The 24671-nt window shown below is 44.0% G+C and overlaps 1 protein-coding gene and 1 long non-coding RNA gene across 2 annotated transcripts in view; one reads left to right on the forward strand and one right to left on the reverse strand.

Annotated features, from left to right (window-relative positions):
• The window catches only part of LOC143841254 (uncharacterized), a 32937-nt gene extending 11673 nt beyond the window's left edge, over positions 1-21264 (forward strand). The window contains exon 3 of the long non-coding RNA XR_013232642.1: positions 20246-21264. This is a non-coding gene — a long non-coding RNA (uncharacterized LOC143841254). The remainder of the gene's footprint in view (positions 1-20245) is intronic.
• Positions 1-24671, reverse strand: part of LOC143841253 (paralemmin-1-like) — a 294808-nt gene that overhangs the window by 142135 nt on the left and 128002 nt on the right. The gene's annotated exons all lie outside the window — the stretch shown is intronic.

Consider the following 24671-nt stretch of genomic DNA (forward strand, 5'->3'; position numbering starts at 1 on the left):
GAGTAAATGATTGTTGACATCAGAAGATCAGTTGTAATTCTGGGAGATCTCTAGGCCTCTCCTAACCACAACACACATAACATAGCCTCAGATTAACAGCCCATTTGCTTTCCTTTTGGTCTCCGTCTTGGTTTTCTTTCTTGCTTTCAGATCTGAATTTGAACCACCACCAAGATACAGAATGGCTTTCCTTAGTGTCTGTATCAGATACAGATGGTTTATTTTTCTCTACACATTTGACATCCCAAAATGTAAACTCCCATAGTGCTTGTGTAGCAAATCATAATTGCCCTCAAGATCTGGCAAGGTTTTTCTCATGCCAGTAATGCAGAGCTTTTATCAAGAGTGGTCTTACATCTCTGTCAGGTTCATTTTGGATTTTTACAAGCCTACAATTCTTCTTTTTAATGGGACAATTATATACAGCAACAAATGTAAGGGTAGTCAAGCAGATGAATAATGGTTTATAAATAACTGTCATATTTTATTTCCAACTGTACCAAGATTTTATTGTGATAGTTCGCAAGTTATTTCATCTAGTGAGTCCTCAGTCCAAGGAAACAAAGCTACCTGGGTAAATGGAATTTCACCCCACAGTGCAGAGTGACAATGTGCTACTGGCCCGGTGCCATTTCCCCCCTTTCCTGCCCATAACTCTGATAACTGGTAGACATTGTTCTCCTGCCCTCCGTTTTATCCTAATAACAACTAGGCTTAGAGTGTGGCCAGCTGCAGGCCACCCAGTGATCTTTCATGGTAGCGCAGGGTTTCGAACCCAGATCTCCTAAAGCAGGTCTTCTCAACAAAGATTTCAGGAAACCCTGGGATTTCTTGATGGCCCTGGAAGGCTTTCCTGAATGGGTGGGAATTAAATCATTTTCTATATATTTTTAAAATGTGTTAAACATTAATCAAGTGATATGACCATATATGGTCATGTTGACCCCCTCCCAAAATGGCCAATGATGAACCTGTAGAGCTAATTTTAAGAAGTTGTTAGTACCTGTGTTGTACGCAGACTTGGTAGAAGAGTATTAAGGTCCCCTGTGGCCAAATTAAGAGGGTTGTGGTGGAACCATTATAATTGGATGTAGAACTTTCTGAATCTGTTTTTTTTTTAATGGGAAAAGCCAGTGTGGTGAAGTGCTTAGGAACAGCATCCTCTAACCAGAAGAACTGGGTCTGATTCCTTACTCTTCCATCTGGGTGACCTTGGACCAATTATATTTCTCTCAGAGCTCTCTCAGCCCCATCTACCTCACAGGGTGTTTGTTGTGGGGAAAGTAAAAGGGAAGGTGATGGTAAGCCACTTTGAGACTCCTTCCATAGTATAAAGTGGGGTACAAAAACATAGCTCTCTTGTCTTTGAAAAAGGCTATAGCATGTAGGCCTGTACAAGCAGGGCCTGCAAAATGGAGCTCTTCCGACAGGCTAAAAGTCGAATGAATGAATGAATGAATGAATGAATGAATGAATGAAATAAGCTGAAGCCCATCAAGTTGAATGCAGCCAGCCATTGCATAGGATGGACAACCAGGAGCCTGATAAACCTGCTTTTACTTCCTGCCTTGGATTTTGAAAATAAGGGACTTGCAGGCCACAATACATGACAACATGTTTGTGTACAATCTAGTGGTTCATATATTGAACAGACCTGAAAGAATGGCACAGAGGCTACAGGTATAGTTTTGAGTAATACAGGGGGCCTTTTCGCACGGGGATCTTTGTTGCAAATTGTTTGCGGAATGAAAAATCGCCATTTAAAATAGTGGAATTCGTCGTTATGCATACCTGCCTTTGTAGTGGAATCAGTTGCGTTTTTTAGCGTTTCCCACAGGCTTCCGGTCTCGGCAGAAATCGCTAGAAAGGAAGCGCTATTGCCAAGCTCGTCCCGCCCCTGGCTGTCAAGCAGCCAATGGGCAGCCGTTAGCATGCTCCCAAACAGCCCCTTTCCCTTTAAGAAAGGTTTAAAAAAAAAAAACAGACCCATAGCAACGAATCTAGGTAGATTCGTTGCAACGGAGAGACCCATCCAGCTGCCTAATGTGAGCTGTCGTTTGATTGTATGATCGTTGGCACGCTGCCTCGAGTGATAAAAAAAAAATCCCCCCCCCTCTCACGGGCCCGATTTTCGGCTGAATTAATGTGTAAAAAATAAAGGGACTTTATTTCAGCAAACGGGCTTTTATGTGGTTTGTGCTTAGTGACTAAAGGTGAAGGACTGAAGCCAGGGAAGCCTCTAAACAGAAAGAGGCTCGCTGGTGCGTTTATCCCCGCTCGCTCGGAGAAAAAAAAATGGCGATCGCTTCGCCGGAAGTTTGGAGGACAGGCTCAGGGGGAGGGACTTTGAAGAACCTGCAACAATGGTAACGCACAGGTCTTTAGCGCTAGTGTTGCAGATTGGTTGCAGGAGTGTATCGCTATCCGGAGGGTGAATCCACTTTTCTGGATTCCCCTGAAAGCGCTACAACGAAGCGCTTTTTGCTGATTGGTTTCAGGAGTGTTGCAGATTGTCTGCGACGTCGTGCGTTAAGGCAAATTAGTAGCGTTTTCAATTAGCAACCATTGTGCTATTTTGAAGCCGTGCGAAATGGCCCTGGGAGTATCATGCTGGAAAGCCAGTGTCGTGTAATAGTTAACATTTCAGACTGGGTTCTGATAGACCCAGGTTTGAATCCCTGCTCTGCCATGGAAGCTCACTGGGTGACCTGCAGCCAGTCTCATTCTAAGCGTAGCCTATCGCACAAGGTGGTTGTTAGGGTAAAATGGAGGCCAGGAGTTCCATTTTGAGTTCGAAGAAAGATTTTTAAAAGTTATGAGCTGAATTAAAGGCGGTTCAGTGGAATGGAAAAGTAACAATTTAGAGACAAACAAGCATGTTCCGCACCGCACAGAAAGAGAATTTAAATTCATCATATATTTGGATGGAATTAAACCATTCCTTTTTTTGGTCCCTAAAATGCTTTTAAATATATAAATTACTATAGTTGTCCCATATATTAGTAATACTCAAGTAATTATGCATTGCTGTTTGATTACCATTATGTGACTGTCTAGCAGGGCAACTTCTGACAGGGCCTCGACTGCGTATTCGTTCGAAGTGTAAACAAGTCTGTTGCCAACCGTTTTTTGCATTCGCTCCACTTTTACTGTTCAACAAAAACTAAGCAATTAGCATTAATTATCGACATGATCAAGTCTATTCAATCTGTATGAACAGGAGTACACCAGTGACTCTGGCCCCTGTACACAGATAATATGCTCACATTTTCGCTGTTGGAAAGACCAAATTTACCTCAGTTTATTGACAGTCCTGAAATAAATCTAAAACCACATTAAATATATATATATATATATATATATATATATATATATATATATATATATATATATATATATATATATATATATATATATATATATATATATATATACACACATACACACACACACACACACACACACACACACACACACTGCCATTCTCTATAGGGAAATCCCACAGGAACTTACAACCCTTATACCCCTCTTCCCATTTTATCCTCACAAAAATTAGGTTACATTGAGTGAGTGACTACCCCAAAGTCCTCTAGCGAGTTTTTCTAGCCTCGAGATTTGAACCAGGATTGCCTGGATCTTAATATCACTTTCTAATAATTACAATGCACTGGCTTGCAGTTGAATTTTGATACATTGCAGTGCTGTCTGCAGATATCAGTGTTACAATTGAGATGCCAAACTCCAGGTTGGGCCTGGAAATCCCCCAAAATTACAACTCAACTCAACAAGGATCAGTCCCCCTGGAGAAAATGGAGGCTTTAAAGGGTGGACTCTGTGGCATTGTAACCTATTGAGGTCCTTCCCCTCTCCCAACCTTGCTCTCCCTCCAAAATCTCCAGGTATTTCCCAGCTCTGAGCTAGAAACCAAGATACAAGAGACTAGATCAGGTCCTCTATTATTTACTTATTTAGAAAATGTATATGCTTCTTCCTCTAAGACTTCCTTGAGGTGGCTTATAAAATAAAAAAAAACATGCCAACAGCATCAAAACAAGATGGAGACATAATAAAAATAGCATAATACAACTCTTAGCAGCCTACAAGGATATTCATAAAACAGTCTTCGGGTTAGAAGACGACAATAAAAATGACCTTGAAAAACAAAACCTTTCAGTTAAGTTTAGGTGAACTTCCAGTTTTGCAGGGCCTGCAAAACGGAGCTCTTCCTCCAGGCATTTGGTTAAGGCTGACCGAACCAACAGCATCTACTGGGCTCCCAGAAAACCCCTATGCATGTATTGAATCCTGAGCTGATCTACTTATGGAATCAGAGTTAGCAAGTTAACGTTGGAACCATTAGTAGTGGTATTGCTATATGGAAATGTGACAGCAAATGTTATAGAAACTGTTATCATCAATTTTTGAAACCACAGTTCCTCTTGTTTTTACCCTGTTATGAATTTTGCTGTAATCCTTATGTTCTATCTAAACCACCCTGAGCCAAAAGGGAGGGTGATATAGAAATATAAATAAATGCCCATCCAATACCATTATATAGGTCCATGGTCAGGTGGGGCCATTCACCACTGAGAGAAGTAGCTAGTAGCTCTCTGAGCCTTAAGGTGTATCCTGAAGTTCTCCCAGAATTACAACTAATTTCCAGAGTACAGAATTCAGTTTCAGAGGAAAGACTATGGTCCTAGGAAAGACATGGAAGTCCTAGAGAGAGATCACATCCCTGCTGAGCTCTCTCTCCCCTCCCCAGGCATTGCCTCCCAAGCTCCAGCATTTGCCATGCTGGCAACTCTACCCCAGTAAAGAAGCCAGTCTACAGGTGGGACCTGGGAATCACCCAGCATTACAGATCATCTCCAGACTACAGAAATCAGTTCCCCTGGAGAAAATGGATGCTTTGGGAGGTAGACTCTTGTGGCATTGCTCCCCACTGAGGTCCCTGTCCTCCCGAGGCTCCATCCCAAAATCTCCAGGAGTTCCCCAACCTGGATCTGGCAATCCTACTGCCTATCCCCAAAAAGGGAGGGGGGGGAGCTGGCAGCCCTATACCACAGAGTAGGCCTCCCTGCTGCCGTCTGCCCTACAGATACTCAAACAATGGGGACTAGACTTGCCTGTACTCAGGTCTGAGCCAAATAGCCTGTCCTCACTTTCCATTAGCAGCATGCAGTGAAATCCAGTAAACTATGGTTTGGATCACCATGATCTGACTGTATTTGTCTTGGATTTAAAGGCACATATTAAAGCTTGTTAACCCTCAATACTGCCTGAGACCCAATCACCAGCTGGTTTGGGGGTAATGGAAAGAGTGATCGCAATCCTACCGCATGTAACCTTTACAGCCACTATGGAAAATGAATATTGGAGCAATACTATGCAGCTGGAACTCTCGGAATGAGAGCGCTTTGCCAGAAGCACACAGGAAAGTGAACAAGAAAGACATTCTTGGAGAAACAAAGAGTGTACTGAGGGGGGACATGAGGATATGGGACAAAGTTAGAAAAAGAACCGTTCTGTGTGGACAGGCGGCCTGGTTGCAACTGAAACCTTAATGTAAAAATTACTCTCTTGGTAGAAAGTATAGCGCACGTGGTAATTAAAAGAAAGAAAATACTTAGAACTATTACTGAAAAGGTAAAAATACATATTTGTACCTTTGAGCAATATTTTTTGAGGGGGTTGGAGTGGGGTTATACAAATAACAGAAGGTGGTTTTTTATGGATAGCGTTTTATTAGATGTCATATATTGTTTTAAAAATAATGTTAACTGCCCTGAGCCAACAGGGATAGGGCAATATATAAATAAAAATTTTATTTTATTTAAAACACTTGGGGGAAATGGTCATGAAAAATCCAGAACTTCTAAATAAAAGCTTGTATAACCCCACTGACTTCCTACGACATACTGTTTTTATAAGACTCTTCTAGGTATATTGATGGGGTCATCAAATATCCATGAGATTCACAGGATGAAGTAACCTGTTTTGACTAAGTGTAAAGTAAATAGGAGTTACAAGATTGATGAGAACTGCCTGAAGAAATGGTTCCCAAGAAAACATGTTGAACACATGAATCTGTGTTCATTATACTGAATCAGACCATTGGATTTGGTATTGTCTCCTCCGGTGGGTGGCAGCTCTCCAGGGTCTCAGATAGAGGCCTTTCACCTTACTTACTGCCTGGTCCTTTCTAATGGAAATGCCAGGGATCAAACTTGGGACTTTATGGTTGCCAACTAGATGCCCAGCTACAGCCCCATCCCCATCTCTCTCATCTGCCTAGGACTTCTGTTCTGGGACACAAACTAGAGGTTTGGGAGTAAGGGGGCAGGACAACACCTAAGAATTAATATAATTAACGACTGTGAGAAAGGGAAAGGGAAAGGGAGCAGGTGGTCTATGGTCAAGAACAAAGGGAATCTACAAGAATTGTCAAGCCATCTTCTAAATCAGGGATACCCAACCAGGCTTCTGTAGAACCCTGAAGTTACACGTAAGCTCTTTAGGGGTTCTGAGGCCTTTCCTAGAAGTTCAGATGGCTGCTGACATCACTGGACATTACTGGAATTCACTTCCCCTGTTGTTCTACGTGCCTAGCCTCTTTCTCCACAATTGGAAGCAATAAATGATCAATTGATTGATTGGCTCCCGTGGGCTTCCTTACGTGCCCACTTCTCTGAAGGGGATTTTTGGAAGACTGAAAAATATTCCAGAGGTTCCTCCACAGTAAAAAGGTTGAAAAAGGGGGGTGGGGTGGAAATCAGACATTCTTGCCCCTCCTCAACAGTCTCCCAGTGGATCTTATGCTGAAATAAAAGTCGCTGCTAATGCAAGACAGAAGTGGCAGTGATGTTGTCAAAAATCTTCCCTCTTCACTGTAGCCCATCCACCCCCAACATTTTTATATGAGGTTCCTACAGATCCCAGTCAACTTTTTGGAGGAGGCTTTCCAGGGGAAGAGCAAAGCAGAAATTATTTGCCTTTTCCTCATGAACAGTAAGACATTATCTCATCTGTTTTACAGTACATGACCCATCTGACAGCCAGTTCCCATATGATCTGGAGGTGTAGTTTACCCAGGTGTGCATGGAGCATGCTTGCAGGAGGAAACCTGCAGATCCTGGGGCTGAGACACACATTTGCACATGTAAATCCACATTCCCATTTGCTCTCCATAGGTATATGTACCTAGACAGTCTGGGCTGTGAGACATCTGAGGATTCATTGAAGTAGCTGTGAAAATGACGTTATGCCCTCCAACATAATATTGCAGCCTTTATAAAAAGGAAATGCAGAATTGTCCTATCTTGCTTGGCCTCTCCAGTTCCCCTTCTTATACCAGTGATCGTGGCAGGAACTAAACATGATAACGGGCAGACCGAATGTTCCTGGCCCCTAAAGTCAATGGTTGCTGTCATCTGTTCCCAGAAGGCTGACACTTGGAGTAGCTGTCATTCCACCCATGCTGAAACCAAAAGGCCTTATAAGGCAAAGCCTGAACAGACTGTTAAGCACTCTGAAGTGCTCCTCGGTGTTGGAAATCCATTGGGGAATGCACCGCATACCCCTGGCAAAGATTACAGCATATTTCATGGCAATGCAGGCTCTCCTAGTCACTACACAGATATTATATCTTTGAATTTCAAAGTATGTGGGCTGTCTTGTCAGAAATAGAACAGGGGTTAATTCCTGTTTACTAGACGGGTTGGCGGAGATGGAAGAGTCATTCATGGAAAGCCTGATCTCTTCACCTTGTTACTTGGAAATAAGTTCCACTGAATCCCCACTGTTTCCAAAGGATTGTTCCATTGGTTCCATGAATCATTCTGTCAGGGATTTTAAAGAGGAAGAGACCAATTGCCTTCTCAGGGAAATAGGTTTCAGGGTTGTAGGGATGTGTGTGTGTGTGTGTGTAAAGTGCTGTCAAATCACATCTGATTTATGATGACCTCAGCAAGTGAGAGGCAGAGGGGGTTAGCCATTGCCTTCCTCTGCAGAGTCTTCCTTCATGGTCTCCCATCCACATGCTGACCCTCCTTAGCTTCTAAGGTCTAATGAGATTGGGCTATACCATGCTGCCTTCCCTCCGTTTGTAGGGACAACTCCATTTCCCCCACACATACCTGGTATGGGAACCCTGGGTTTTGCTTCTGGTTTTGTAGATTCATTTCTACCATGCATGTCTGCTGGATAGCCTCCACATGCAATTTAAACATGTAAACACACCATTTCTATTCTTTACACATAGCCTTAGGGGAGGGCGGTATACAAATGTAATAAAAATCAGTCATTAAATACACAATGTATTATGCTGACTGATACCATTGAAAACACTCTATCTTTTATGGGGAAACACAAAATGATTCAAGCACAAAGACTTTTGTATTTGATACACAGAAGGCAGAAGCAAAATCATCACAAGGGCTAGCAATCTGAAATAGCAGGGATGAGTAATTCAAGGTCAGTCCTATACCAGAGCAAAAATCAGCAATTTCATGTAAGAGAAGAGTGTGATCGTCCAAAAATGTGTTTGATGATCCTTTCCACTACCCTTCCCAATATTTGTACACCTGCTGCACATGAGTAAAGCCATCTTTATGCCTTTGAAACTATGTTTTACCAAATTTCCTTTTCAGTCCTTGTCTTTTTTGCCAGTGCTGTTCCACCTCATGGACTGGGAGAGTTTGCTATACTTTATGCTCTTGCTATGCACGAGTATCATTTTGTGTGAACAGGGCAACACATAAATTTTCTACCTTCAGGATACACAAGTGGAAACTCTGTCTTGTGCATACTGGAGCTTTTTTTATTATGTTCTATTCATTCAAAATCACAACCTCACACTTTGGGAAGACCATTTGTAGCATGCTCTGCAACAAGGGAGGCAGGAGCACCAAAAACAAAATGGCTGAACAGGGTTAATGGGTCAGTGACCTGGAAGAAGATGAGACACCCCTTTAGTGTTGACACTCTGAATCTCTGCACAGCTCTACTGAATATGGCAGACACAGTTTTTAAAGTAACCCAAGGTAGGTTAGGATTCCAACCACACAGAGGCAGTGCAGTTCTTAAATAATAATACACAGTGCGTATTACATACCACTCCTTTTTTTAGCTGACAGGGTTATTCAGGATCATGATTATGTAGAATCATGCTAACATACTTCAGAGGTATGCTATGGGTGCATGGTTTTGATGGAGGGGAGTCGCAAGAAAACCATGGGTACCATATCCAGAATACACATAACATGCCTTCCTATGTAGCAGAAACTGGTAACCCCCTTTTGTTAGCAAGCGGGAAGACAGCAGGGAGAAAAATATTTAAATCACAACTTAATAGTACAGTATTGTTCACTATCAGCATTTAACAAAGTTATAGTAGTAGGTGGCTTCCAATTTTATAGTCAACAAATTTTCTTTTAATGGCTGTGGATAGAGCTTTAGACAATCCCAGCTTCCTAAGAAGATTTAGTTTCTGTATAAAAATCTTAGCCTGTCTGGCTCTGTCTCCACTGCTGAAGAGAGTTTCTAATAATACTACTCAGGAAATGGGCCACATAAAATGTATGCAGTAATACGCGGGTGTTGCCACTTGCCAGCACACAGTCATTTGCTACAGTAAAGGCTCTTGACTTTTCACTTATTGCAGTCATGATTCTTGGGTTCCATATCACAGCACTTTTGAAGTAAGGCTTTGTCAAATTTACTTCCAGATCTGTAAATTCTTTGCAAAGACAATTGAAACTGCTGATGAATTCCATGTGTTTCTGTTAGGAATTGAAGAAAGATGATTTTTGAACCTTTAATATGTAGTTTTCCCAAAGTCTACAAAGCATCTGACGAGTACTCCGTCAAAGAATTAACAGATACACACATGGAACAGCCTTTGTGACAAACTTTATTCACTTACTTAAAAGATGTTTTTATTTCAACCCAACCAGGGCCACCAAGGCAGCTAACAATTAGAAACAGAGTAGTGTAAAAAACACTTCATAAAATAAGTTTAAGAACCAAAACTAAAATGCATGCAAGCACAAGAGCCAGCATGATGTAGTGATTAAGAGCACCGGACTCTAATCTGGAGAACTGGGTTTGATTCTCTACTCCCCCACATGTGAACTGCTTGGTGACCTTTGGCCAGGCACAGCTCTCTCAGAACTCTCTCAGCCCCACTTGACTCACGATTTCTGCACTAGAAGAAACCCCCCACACTGAGCCCCCTGTTTGACACTGCCCCCTGTTGGACACTGCCCGTAATTTCGGCCAGAAATTGCACCCATCGGGGGGGATTTGTTTTTTTTTACTTGAAGAGCGTGTAAACGATTAAGCGCCAGCTCATATGCCAGGGAAAAGGGTCTTTCTGAGATACTGAATGAACAAATATTTGTTGTTACTTGTGTTTTTGGGTTTTTTAAAAACAGTTTTTAAAGGGAAAGGGGCTTTTCGGGAGCATGTTCACTAGTCTGTCTTGTTCACCGGGTCTCCAGGCAGATTATATGGTATACGTCACTCCAATCAATGAACAGTTAATTGGCTGTTCTGATTGACGGCCGGGGGGGGGGAGAGAAGCATGGAAAAATATCGGCTCCTTTGTTGCGATTCTGGCGAGACCAGAAACCTGTGGGGAATAAATAGACTACAATTGGGACTTCAATATTCCGCTAGAATTGAAGGTGTGCAGAATGACGAAATTCCACTATTAAATATAGTGTTTCTGCATACTGCAAACATTTGGCAACATTGGTCCTTGTGCGGAATGGCCCCTAGTTTTACCATCCCACGTTTATAAGCAGGAAGCCACTCATGTTTTACCTCTCCGTGGGGAAATGGACCATGTTTTTACAGGGATTGGCAATCCTTGAGGTATGCTGCCTCCAGATCATATAGCAGTGGTCCCCAACCTGCGGACTGCGGCCTGGTGCCGGGCCGCGAAGGCCATGGGGCCGGGCCGCGGCTCCCTCTCCCCGCCCCCCCCCGCAGTAAAAAACTTCCCAGGCAGCAAACTTGCGGCCCGGGAAGCTTCTTACTGCGGGAGGGCGGGGAGAGGGAATCAGGGCCGGGCCGTGCGGGCGCGGCCCGATGCACGGGCGTGGCCCTGCGGGCGCGGCCCAATGCGCGGGCATGGCCCGCGGGGGCGCAGCCCGCAGGCGCGGTCCGCGCGGGCGAGGCCCGATGCCCTGCCGGTCCCAAGCCTCAGAAAGGTTGGGGACCACTGCCATATAGGACTTTAAAATTCAGTATCAAAACCTTGAATTAGGACCAGAAGCAAACTGGGAGCAAGTGAAAATGAGCCAAGACAGGAAAGGTATGGTCTGACAACCCATTCCAGTCAATATTATGGCTGCAGATTTCTGCACCAACTGAAGCATCCAAACACTGTTCAAATGTGTAAGATGTGCACTGGTGGAGGGTCCATGTCAGCTCAAGAAAATAACTGAGAATTGGTTTATGTTGCATGGGGCTCCTTCAGGTAAGTGGTGGAGGTGTGAACTGAGGCCGTCATTGTTCTCCTTATACACATGCATTTAACTCACATTTAAACCTCATTCCCATATTCTACAAACAGCTGTCAATTTTGAAAATACATTTCTGTGGAGAAGTCCCAATCGCCTTATCTGTTTCCACAGACATAAGTACCATCTCTATTCAAATGAATTCGCCTCTTAATTTTACCTCACCGCTCACTATTTTTCATAGCAGCAAGCTAACATTTAGAGGGAAGCTGGTGTGAACAGAGACAGTACTTGTGTCAGTGGAAACAGATAAGGAGAATGGTGTCAGGGTAACTGAGGCTTTGCCTATGCATTGTATAGTTGGGGGGAAAGCAATTTCCTTTAAAATCAAACAGATTTGCTTCCAAAGAAAAATAAATAGGATTGGGGTGGTTGGGGATTTTTTTGGGATAATGGTGGTTTTCAAAGCTTCTAAATTCGCAAATGCTTTTTCACATTAGTCCTCCACTGGGTAAAAACCCCCCAAAACCTCACAGAACTATTTCAAAGAACTTGTTCTATGGTGTGCATTCTCACAGATGAAGAAGGCCCGCTGCTTTTAAAGCAAGCTGATGCCAAACACTCTTGGTGTGGGACAGAGGGTGAGAGCACAAGGACATTTGCCCTGGAATTTTAGCCTGAGTCTTACAGCATGGGACCCGGCCTTTTCATGGTGTGATTGGAAGAAGCTTTGCCAGGAGAGAGAGAGAGAGAGAGAGAGAGAGACTGGTGAGCCAGGTTTGATTCCCTGCTCCCCCACATGCAGCCAGCTGGGTGACCTTGGGCTCGTCACAGCACTGATAAAGCTGTTCTGATGGAGCAGTAATATCAGGGCTCTCTCAGCCTCACCCACCTCACAGGGTGCCTGTTGTGGGGAGAGGAAGGGAAGGCGAATGTAAGCAACTTTCTTCTCCTTCAGCAGTGAAAAGCATGGTAAAAAAAACCATGGTAAAAAAACTCTTCCTCTTTTTATAATGGATTAAAACGACGTCTGTTGGACCATGTTAACCTCAGCATACCAAGAAGTTAGTCCTGAACTGTTTTACAACTTCTTTATGGATGGTTCCGATTCAGATTTATCTAATCCAATCTAATCACACCCAAAGCCCTTCATGTCCTTGGACTCTCATATCCATGAGACTGCTTCTCCTGCCACGACATTTTGCTCCTTGGAGCAAGGCCTCCTGCTGGTGCCACCCAGCAAATGGGCAAAATCTGCCAGTTGGTACAGATGCATTCTCTTGTAGGTCCCATTTGTGGATTGTCTGGCTTGAGGTCATCAGGAAAGTTCCCACTTCTTTCATTCTCAAGTTATCCAAGAATATATTTTTTATGAAGGTAAGTAATGCTATAAAAAGAGCCTCTTGTGGCGCAGAGTGGTAAGGCAGCCGTCTGAAAGCTTTGCCCATGAGGCTGGGAGTTCAATCCCAGCAGCCGGCTCAAGGTTGACTCAGCCTTCCATCCTTCCGAGGTTGGTAAAATGAGTACCCAGCTTGCTGGGGGGTAAACGGTCATGACTGGGGAAGGCACTGGCAAACCACCCCGTATTGAGTCTGCCATGAAAACGCTAGAGGGCGTCACCCCAAGGGTCAGACATGACTCGGTGCTTGCACAGGGGATACCTTTACCTTTACCTTAATGCTATAAACTCAGGAAGGTGCTTTTATAAAAGGAATGGGAATTCGAACTTTGTATAGTATGGACTTGCTATCTTAATTATGTCATTCTCACAGCTTTGTTTTTATACTTATGCATGCTATTTTCATGTCTTTGTCCTTTATTTCATACTGTTATGATCCTACTTCCAGTACATTGCATATTAGGAGGTCTGATCCTATTGATTGGAGTGACGTATACCATATAATCTGCCTGGAGACCCGGTGAACAAGACAGACCAGTGAACAAATAAATATATGCAGAAAACTGAGGGTCGAGCCTGTAAGACCTTATTGTTAGAGGATCTTGACATAGAATTGGGGAAAGCAGTCCCTGGTTGTGTTAAGCAGCTCCATGCCAGACCATTTTGCTTGGCCCTGGGGGGCATTCTGGTTCTCTGAGTAAAGGGGGCAAATCAGGCTCAAAAGGTTGCCTAGCCCTATTCCAGGACTTATCCCACACTCTTCTGTGGATGCACATTTTGGGGGACAACCAATGGTGCTAGGCAAGCTGCCTCTTAAAATATACAGGTAGTTGTTCTTTTTCCACCAGGAAATCTTAATATTTTTTTGAGGGACATCAGAACACTCTGGAATACAGAAAGCCACTGGGTATACTGTGTTATTTTATGTCCATGACTTTCCTCAGTAGCTCATAGCACCTTTGATTAGCTGTTCCTTGAAAAGCATAATCTGGTAACCATTAATGTTCTGATCACATGCCGGTTAGACCGCTGTAATGCTTTTTTCATAAGCTGCTGTTGAAAACTGTCCAGAAGCTGGTTCAAAATGTGGCAGGCCAGCAGTTGTCAGGGGAAAGAGATCATATCATCTTTGCTTTCCAAGATCTACACTGGTTGCTTGTTCCCAATCAAAGGCTCTAAATAGCTGGAGACCAGGACACATGCAGGAGTGCTCTTCCCATTCACCTAGTTAAGGCCCTCAGTTAAGATATTCCTCTCAAGCCCGGGAAGTGGTAAAACAGGCAGCAACTAGGGATGGGCGTATAAAGGCTGGTTAGTGGGTGGAAGAATAGAAAGCAGAGAAGCTGGGTGACTGCCTGGGGGAGAGAAAGAGGATAATGCACCCATGAGATCGTGTGGGTCTATTGCCTGTAAATACATAACTGAATTATGTAAGGAAGCAATCTGAGCCTTCTGAACAAGAACAGAGGAGAAGGAGGAGGAGGAGGAGGAGGAGGAGGAGTTGGTTCTTATATGCTGCTTTTCTCTTACCTCTTCATCTTAAAGCCCCAAAGATTGCACATGCCCAGTTCAATGGTTGTCAAACTGGACTCAGGGGGAAACTCGAGGTTCCTCAGCGACAAACTTCTCTGCAAGATAGCTCGCCTATCATAATTGATCTTCTCACAGTATTTTTAGTATATTCTGGAGCACATTTCAAATTCACATGAGATACTGAACCAGCCTTTTGGGCCCCACAACTGTGCTGGGTGAGCTCAGTGTGCAGTGTAAAACTCCCAGAAGTCTCTGCACCAACCTTTTCAAACAAACGAATGCAGAAAAAGTATTCCCCGAAGACAGAAAGACTGAAAACCACCAAGCTGTTTATAACCACATACTAATTTTACACCCAGAGAATTCTTCTGTTGCAACCAGCCACAAATATATGGTTTATGGTTCCAACAATATTGATGCAATAATCAAAGGAATACTGTTCTGCATGGCAGACTCCAGGGAAAAATGTAAAAGCCAGCCAAGGAAACTTTTTTTAAACAAGGGAAATCTCTCTGCTAACTGTATTTCAAGATCGCTTGCCGCTATACGTTACGGTATTTAAATTATCTGCAAGCCTTTCTCATTGCTCATTAATAAAAGGTCATCCAAATCTCTGTGTCATGTGCCATAAATATCCTGGGGTAGCAAGAGGAAAGCCATGTGAAATGAGTGGGCAATCCACGAATTTCAGAATGAAGAGGAGAAGCTCAAAAGTCTAACTGCTTTCTTTATTAGCAGCTATTGCTAAGGCTGTGTCCTCCACAGGATATTTACACTGGCTTAATCCCACTCGCTTCCATAGGAGTCAAAAGCAGACAAAAGTGGTCTGCTGGGCATACATCCTCGGTTTGTCAAGTATACAAGAATGTAGAGGTTTAGTCTAGGCCTTTTTAACGCTTCCCCCTTCTGCCTGCTGAGGGGGGGTGGGGTGGAACTTCTGGCTTTAGTTGGATTTATCAACAGACTATTTGATGAATGTTTAAATGCCTGACTACTGGATGATCATGAATGCTGCACGGGAGACAGCATCTCTTCCTTTCAGTCTAGTTAGATTCAGGTGGGTAACAGCATTGGTCCTCCAGAAGAACTGATCAGGGTTGAGCATTTTGGTGTGGTTCGGCCGCCTCGGTGATCACCAAAGCCAGGAGGCCAGCGTGCAGTGCAGAGAGGAGGCTCAACGCCAGCCCTCCTCTCCGCGCCACGGTGCTAGCCGCCTCGGGAGTTGGTGATCACTGAGGCAGCCGAACCACACCCAAGTGCTCAATGCTAGCACTGACCTCTGTAGTCTGGTCCTACCTGGAGGCTGCCAGTTCTATATGCAGCCCCCACCCCTCCAACGTGGGTGCTAGCTAAGGCAGCACAAGTCACAACTTCCGCAGGGCCTGCAAAAGGAAGCTCCTCCGCCAGGCATTCGGTTGAGGTCAACCAGAACCAACACCTTCCACTGGGTCCCCGAGCCTCCCTCCCATGAAAATCACTGCCTGATTCGTCCAACCACGGGGCCATCAGTATGCTGTACTTTGCCATTGTTCTACTGTTCTATCATATTGTTCTATTATTATTTACTGTACTGTTACCATTTATAACTACTGAGTTATCTGTACTGTTCCCTGTTCCGCTAAGTTTTATGTAAATTGCCTTGAGCCTCAGGGGAGGGCGGTATATAAATGTAATAAACAAACAAGCAAATATATCATGCGGTGGACTAGCAAAACCCAGCTAATTCCCTTGGTTTCTGGGGAGCAAATTCTGGTCTGTTCGCCTTCCCCTCCCCCTATATGTATTCTATGATGGGAGGAAGAGAGTTGCCACCCCAGGGTATGTTGAGGAGGGAGAAATCTATACTAAGGGTTTATGGGCATGTCACACTTTTTTTTAGGAGTAAAGAAGAAAATCTTTGAGCTCAGACAGACATAGAAGACAGCATCCAGATTATCAGTTTCTGTTAGAAAGCTTTCTAGATATATACGATTCCCAGTCCCCGGGATTGGGCTTTGGTGTCCTTGGTGTTGGAATCTGTAAGGTGTGTAGTGTGCGTGATTAAAAAGGATACGAAGAATATCCTGCAGGGGGCATTGGAGGAGAAGTGTATTGAGCATAGTTAGAATAGGAAATTCCTGATGTTTTTCAAATCATCTCCTCTAATCATCTCAAGAGGCTTAATAGACTCCCTGTTCTTTTGAGCATATTTCCTTCCTGCTTGCCTTCAGAACAAACAGAGAGAATGAAGACAACAGAATGGTTAGTTACTTAGGACTCTCTCCCTCGCTTCTCTTCTCTTCAAAGTTGTTTCTCGCGTCTAAATAAAATAATGTTATTCTTTTAAGCATCCTAGTGCTTGGCCCCCTTTGCATATTTAAACTCTGCCAGCACTTGGCTCTCACGATGTTAAGTACAAAAGCAGAATAAAGAGAGCTAAATGGCATTCACAGGAGGAACCCCCCTGAATCATGCAGTTGAGTTTAGTTTTACATTATGTCATCCATGTTGGACAGTTCAAGCTTCGGATTGGCTGAGGACTGAAGTTTGCAGGCACCCATGAGCAAGATGTGTCCTTGTTTAAGCAAACTGCTGCTGCTGCAGGCAATGGAGGCAAAGAAAACAGTGCCGATGTAGAAGAAGCCTGAAGAAAATGTGCCTCTTCCTGTCCACACAGTGTCCACAGGTGCTTTGGGTTTCCCAACAGTTTTATGGAATCAAATTAGTGAAACATTGCAACAAAACAGAGAAAACACTGCAGTAGGACAAATGCAGGATGAGGTTGCATGGATGCACTCAAAAAGACTGCTGTCATATGGAAACCAAGATGGAGTAAGACATCCATATGGGAACTGCCTTGGTTTCTCCCATCCTGCACCTATTCATGCAAGCATACCCCTCACAGAAGCAGATCCTTTCACATCTGAGGAGAGGAATGATTAACACCTGATGTTTGCTTTCCTTTTTAAAGAGCCCTTTATGAAATGACTAATTAAATTCTGAATGCCAACCACAGCGCGGGCCAGGAAAACAGCCCCTGTGTGATGATGATTATTTTAGCCGGCGAGCAGAGGGCATGAGAAAGGATCTATTTTGTTGCTGGAACAAATTCATCTTGAAGACCTTAAAACTGATCCTCCTTATAGGGATGTGTTTACATTTCTATTCTAATAGCCACCGCAAGATGTCTCGGGTTGATGCTGTTCCCCAAGCAAGCTTGGTGAGGTTTGTTTACTTCAAAAATTCAGAGCAACGAATTATCCCAAATTTTCGTTATGAAATAAAACCTCTGCTGCGGCAGTAGGGGGCGGCTGCAACATAGCCATTCCTCTTCCCAAGGCAGATGACACTCCAGTTCAACCAAGACAACCAGGTTGGAGCACACCAGGCAACTTCTGCTACCATAGTTTGAGTATGAGGTCTTTTCCTTCAAAACACTCCTGAGAAGTTAAAATGAGAAAGCATGACTGCTCCAAGATCATCTGGCAGTCTTCACGTCAAGCAGGGGATCAGAAAGCATGGCTCTCAGAGAGTAGTCTGGTACTAAACACTACATTACAGTGGCACTCTGCCTTGCTTAAGTGACGGGCTCTTTGCTCTTGATAGTTCCGCAGGTACAATCACACATGTTCTCTTCTGTACAGGAGGGTTGCTCCAGCTCAGCTTATGAATGCACCATATTTACCCTTCACTTGAACTATTCTTTGCTGGCTATTGCTCTCCCCAACCCCAAGTTTCCTGTGTTTTTTAAAACTGCTGCAAAAGTCAAAGAAGAAAATGGGAGATAAATGATTGGCAAACAATACTGTGTCTAAGGGAACAAAATGGAATGATACCAATGTGGTGGTGTGGTAAAGAGCTCATCTGGTGAGCTGGGTTTGATTCCTCACTCCTCCACATGCAGTCAGCTGGCTGACCTCGGACCAATCACAGTCCTGTTAGAGCTGTTCTCCAGAGCAGTTATTTCAGTCCCAACTACCTCACAGGGGGTGTGTTGTGGGGAGAGGAAGGGAAGAGAATTGTAAGCCACTTTGAATAGCCTTTGTGTGGTTAAATGCGGGATATAAAAACCAACTCTTCTTCTTTAGTGCAGTGCAATGAATAAGCCAAGCTGGTGTCAACACTGGGGGGCTTTCCGCACCGGGATCCTTGTAGCAAATTGTTTACTGAACGAAAAATCGCCATTTAAAATAGTGGAATTCGTCATTATGCATACCTGATTTTGTAGTGGAATCCAGTTGCGTTTCCATCATTTCCCACAAGCTTCCGGTCTCAGCAAAAATCGCTAGAAAGGAAGCGCTATTGCCGAGCTCGTCCTGCCCCTGGCCGTCAAGCAGCCAATGGGCGGCCGTTAGCATGCTCCCAAACAGCCCCTTTCCCTTTAAGAAAGGTTTTTTTTAAAAACACACCCGTTGCAACGAATATGCGTTGATTCGTTGCAACGGAGAGACCCATCCAGCTGGCATGTGTGTTTGAGCTGCCGTTTCATCGTTGCCACGCTCCCCCCGAGTGAAAAAAAAAATCCCCCCCCCCCTCACGGGCACGATTTTTGGCCGAAAACAGTGTGAAAAATAAAGGGAAAATACATCAGCAAACGGGCTTCTCTGTTGTTTGTGCTTAGTGACTAAACAGCTCTGGGTTGGGACTGAAGCCGGGGAAGCCTCTAAACGGAGGCTCGCTGGTGCGTTGATCTCTGCTCGCTCGGAGAAAAAAAAATGGCGATCGCTTCGCCGGAAGATCAGAGGAGAGAGCCAGGGGGAGGGACTTTGCAGAAACCGCAACAATGGTAACACAGAGAACTTTCCCGCTAGTGTTGCAGATTGGTTGCAGGAGTGTAGCGCTTTCCGGAGGGTGAATCCACTTTTGGGGATTTCCCTGAAAGCGCTACAAGGAAGCGCTTTTTGCGGATCGGTTTCAGGTGTGTGGCAGATTGTCAACGACGTTGTGCATAATGGCAAAACTGTAGCGTTTTCAATTGGCAACCATTGTGTGATTTTGAAGGAGTGCGGAAAGCCCCCCAGGGGAAAAGCCTATTGTAGATAAAAAGAAAATGCACAAATAGATAGAAGGCACTGAATGCTGTGGCAAACTATACACCTCCAGGCCTGTGTATAAACTTTAACATGTAAAGCCATGGTGAATTATAAAGGTCTTGGCTCCACTTTGGAAATGATCAGGTAACTTGCAATTCTGTAATCTAGAGAGAACCTTAAATGGGTTTCAGAACATTCTCATTGACCACAAGATATTTCTTTTATTTAAAAAGGCCTGGAGAGTGGAGAGCTTGCAGTATCCATGCTGGTGAGAGAATAATCAGAATGGAGAAGCTAATATCTGTTAGCCCATTTTTCCTCATTCTGGATCAGACTTAAGGTTCTGGTTATCACCTTTAAGGCCATATGCGCTCTGGGCCCCGTGTACCTGAGGGATTGCCTTTCTGCTTACATCCACCAAAGAGCCTTACAATCAGGCACTTCCAAATTTCTGGTGATCCCTGACCCCAGGGAAGCTCACTTGACCTCAGCCAGGGCCAGAGCTTTCTCCATCCTGTCCCCCACCAGGTGGAATGAGCTCCAGGAGCAGATTAGGGCCCTGACGGAACTTGAACAGTTCTGCAGGGCCTGCAAAAGGGAGCTCTTCCACTGGCATTTGGTTGAGGTCAACCTGAACCACCACTTCCCACAAGCCCTTCCCCTAAGCCTCTCTCCTATGGCACCCACTACAATTCAGCCCAACCCACTGGGCTATCGGTATGCATTAATGTTTTCCATATTTTCTACAGTTCTATGTTGCTCGTTTTTATCACTTTATTATTGTTAAACTAAGTTACCTGTATTGTTTCTGTTTTATGTGAACCGCCCTGAAGAACTGAAGAACACTAACCAGCAGGCTAACTCGCTTGGCCAACGACAAGCAGCTAGAGAATTTGTTAAAATATGGTTTACCACAGCAACTCAAAATCCACTGTTAAATATTTTTGGAATTCATACTGAAAACAGAAGAGTTCTTGCAAGTATATTTTGGCAATGCCTTATGACAGAGACTGCTGATGCCGGCTTCAGAAAGGTCTGAAGCTAAGCATGGACGATGTGCTATCATGAACTGAGAAGTTACTTGTGTGGCTAAGTGGCCCTTACCTAAGTGAAGTGAAGCTCAAAAGGTCTTGTTACCAAGAAGCTTATGGCTTGTTAGCACAAATGCAGTTGTACTGGGCACCAAGAAATAGGGAAACGTTAGATTAAAAAAATGCACAACAGCTGGGGCTTTTCCAATGAGATTTCCTAATATTAGAAGGATAAGCACTAACTCTGTGTAATCAGCACCATGACAGTCAAGGCTACAGCCAAATCCACTGAATAAATTCAGCATCCTATACCCCAGCGTAGGCTGTGAGTTAACTGAAAACTGAGAAACACTCCATTACGTTGCCAGAAACCTTTGCTACTGGTTTGAGTGTGAGGTGGATTGTTCCAGCTATTGCCCACACAGGTCCAATCTACACTTACTGGACGTGGCATGAGAGCCACTGTCCCTTTGGGTTCCTCCCATGTTTTCAGGGACAAAGGAAGGGAAGAATCAGGATGGTGAAAAACACAGAAGGTAGAGCAGAAGAAAGATGCTGGGTCAGAAGATTCCAAGGTACTGCACAAGCCATTCCACTCATTCCAAATAGTTCCTCCATTTCTACAGTACTGGTATGGGAATAAGTCTGGAATTACTCAAAATGGTCACAGGTGCATTTGAAAATTTTCCTTTTTTAAATCTCAAGTGAATACAAATTTGTTGCGCTTGCCTAACTTCTAGATGAAAACTTGAAATGTGTTTCTAAGACCATGATTTAGACAGTAACGATGCCATACTCAAGCATTAAAACAATCGTACTTATCCCTGATTGCAGCCAATATCTTCAGAACGAATCTTCTGAGCACTGACTTTCTAAAATTTCTACTTCCCTCATGAACTTACCAACCAATTAACTCCTATAAGGTTTTATCATTCTCTTATGTGCATATTTTCCTGCTTACATACCTCTTACAGATCTTTGTAGAAAAGAAAGGATAAGGAAGGCTTGTGTTGTGGCAACCTGGCTTAGGTCTCTACCATTCAGATCCTCAGCCTGCCATGGAATGTTGCTGCGTGACACACCCTCAACCAAACCTACCTCACAAGTCTGGTGTGAGGATAAATGAGGGACAGGAGAACAATGCTGCTTTGGTATTTTTTTATAAACCTAATCTGCAATGATATTTTTTAAAATGACTTCATTTATCATGGCAAAGTAGCCTTTACAAAGGGATATCAAATCCTTCGCCAGCAAAATAATGCTTAACAATCCAGTGCCTGTATCTTCTGTACCACACGGATAGCCACTAAAACAGATGAATGTCTCACTATCATGCATGTAAAGGTGGAATCATAGAATCATAGAGTTGGAAGGGAACCCCAGGGTCATCTAGTCCAACCCCCTGCACAATGCAAGAAATTCACAACAAGGGGGAGAGAAGCATCTTTGTAGTGCTTTGTTAGATCATGGGAAAATATGAATGCTTTCCCTCATCTCTTCATAATATAATATTAATAAAAGTTTGCCCATAAACATTCTTTGCCAAGCAGCATAGGGATGATAAGAAAGGCTTTGAGACAAAGAAGTGAAAATGGGAATGAATCAGAATTGTGTGGGAAAGAGGAAAAGAAATCAAAAGAGGGAAAGGTTGTTTTATCTTGCAGCAAAACCCTAACTACTGCTTTTGCAAGATTTGGCTCTGGTGAATCCAAGCCAATATACTTAAAGTTTGGGGGCTTTATTTCCTGTTTGGCATTGACTTTTCTCCCAATCTTGCACTGCTATTTAAGGACACCCTTGCCAGGAATAGCTGTAACTTTTGAAGCATCTATTTTTTTTCATTCTTGTAGTCTACAAGCTGCATAAGTATGAATACCCCCCCCCCAAAGAATCCAAGTGTGAAGCCCCCCTAATTATACAGCATGTGGGGCCCCTGGAACTGTGGGGCTAGTAGAACATGCTACATGTGCTACTCAGATAAACCATCTCTGCCTCCAGCTGCACCAGGGTGGACTGTTCCCTGCCCCCCTCCAAGGAACTGCATTTCTACTTGCTTGTCAGATGCGGAACAGCCTTCTAGAAGAAGCTAGGAACACTCCGTCTCTTTGGCAATTTATTAAGGGCTGTGAGACAAGACTTCTAAAGATAGACCTTTGCAGTCCCTAGATGGCTGCTGTAGCCTGTAGGTTCTTAGGGTCCGTGATCTCTTGTGGGTGTTTGTTTATAAGGTTTCTGTCAGCTGCTTTAGTGGTTTTATTTTTAAAATTTCTTGCCCTTGGAGCTGACTTTCAATCTGTTCCAGGTTTTAGGGCCCAGTTGCTAGGGAGAAAGGTGGGCTGAGAAATCTTTTAATTAAATAGAGCAGAATTGCACCTATTTTTCCAGTTTAAAACAAACAAACAAACCCCCCCTCCCAAAACACTCCTGCATCATGGCTGATAATTAATGGTACAAGTGATAAGCACTTGGCAGTAATTCTAGATGTCAAATGTTTGAGTAACCCCAGTACAAGTGATCTATAGGGACGAATCTCCCAGAGCATTTTCATGGATGGAAAGAGTACTCATGGAGCACGCTGTTCTTGCCTCCTCCCTGTGTTGCAGCCCCAGAGGCCCCCTGAAACGTTGCTCCAGAGAATCACCAAGAATTGCATTTTGAGGTACATTTGGGGGCTACGGTGTGTGTGTGTGGGGGGGGGGCAGGAAAGTTGCCCTCCACAGACAGAAATTCCTCTGTTTGTAGAAAAGCTCTGGTGGATCCAAGCCAGTGTACTTAATGTTTGGGGCCTTTATCCCCTGTTTGCCTTGACGTTTCTCCAAATGATAACCCACAATGAATCCTTAAGTCCCCCTCCTTCATCTCAAAAAATTTGGCTGTGGATCTGCATAGAAGATAGTGATCTATAGGGATGGATCTACCAGCGTGGTTTTGTAGATGGAAGGAGCGCTCATGGAGCGTCTCATTCTGGGCAATGGGGAAAAGCAAAAGCAGTTTCCCTCAGGTGCTTTTTCCTCTGTCACTTTCCCCTGGCTCTTTTTTCCCTACTCAGTTTAGTCTGAAGCCTTGCATTTTCTAGAGTGCTGGCTGAGTACTGACAGGGTGGTGGTGGTGGTGGTGGTGGTGGGAGCCTCCTTGCAAATCAGGGCCAAAGAGGGACAGAAAGGCATGCTGATGAGCTGATAGCGCCCCAAGTGACCCCTCTTTCAAAATGCCCTATGAATAACAGCTTCCTTTGCTCAGTCACCACAATGGAAAGATAGGAGACATTCAAGGCTTTGCTGCGAGGCACCCTCATTGTTCGCCATATATGGTGTTTTCAGGGTATGCCAGCTGTTTAGACTGGAAACATTTGTACATCTGTGTGCAGCCTTCCCTGCACAGCAAGTCAGCCAGAGACGCAATCTGCCAGCGAAAAGCAGTCACAATGAAACCACAATTGAAAGTACCGGCTTTAAACCGCGATAATAAGCAGATCCTGTTATTGCCCAAAGCGATTATTCTAAAACTTCAAAAAAAAAACATTCAGATTTACAGATCGCTTTAAAACTATAATTTACCATGAAGATACCAAGCATGCAACAAGAGACCTGGGCATATAATGCTTACACTTACTAACACTAGCCGCATTTCTTACCTCTGCATGGTTAAGATGCCAAATATTTAAGCACTACCATAGTTTAGCTTACTAAACTAAGCCCTCAGTTAAGACAAAATGTACTGAGGCTCCAGCACCCAGGGAGAAGAAAGAAATGAGAAACCTGATTTCATTTTGAGTTGCTTGGCTCACAGGCATACTTAACCATGCCCAAAGGGGGTTAAGAAATCATGGTTTCCTGGGCTGGTTAGCGGCCAATCCTTAGTATTGTTAACTAGGATTAAGGAACAAACATGCACCGTTTTCCGCACAGAGGCTTTAAAATTGCGTCACCTCCTGCTTGCAAATGTGCGGTTGGAAGCCACATGTTGCTCCTCCTCTTCCTGCACCTACATGGGAGAGCAGTTGGCCCCGTGCGCCTCATCTGCCCACGATTTGTGTTCCTGCACAGGAGCTGGGGCAGTGAAGTTCCCAATGCATAAACGGTCAATGAGGTAGCAAGGGAAAACAAAGCGAACATCTTCCACCGCTCCTCTTCTTGTCAATCGCCGCGAGCCACCAATCCCAGCACAGTGGTTGTTTCGGGTACTCAAACTTCCTTCCACCTGAGTCCTGACATTAATTTTAAAAAAT

Source organism: Paroedura picta, chromosome 7, assembly GCF_049243985.1.
Source record: "Paroedura picta isolate Pp20150507F chromosome 7, Ppicta_v3.0, whole genome shotgun sequence".
Lineage (NCBI taxonomy): Eukaryota > Metazoa > Chordata > Lepidosauria > Squamata > Gekkonidae > Paroedura > Paroedura picta.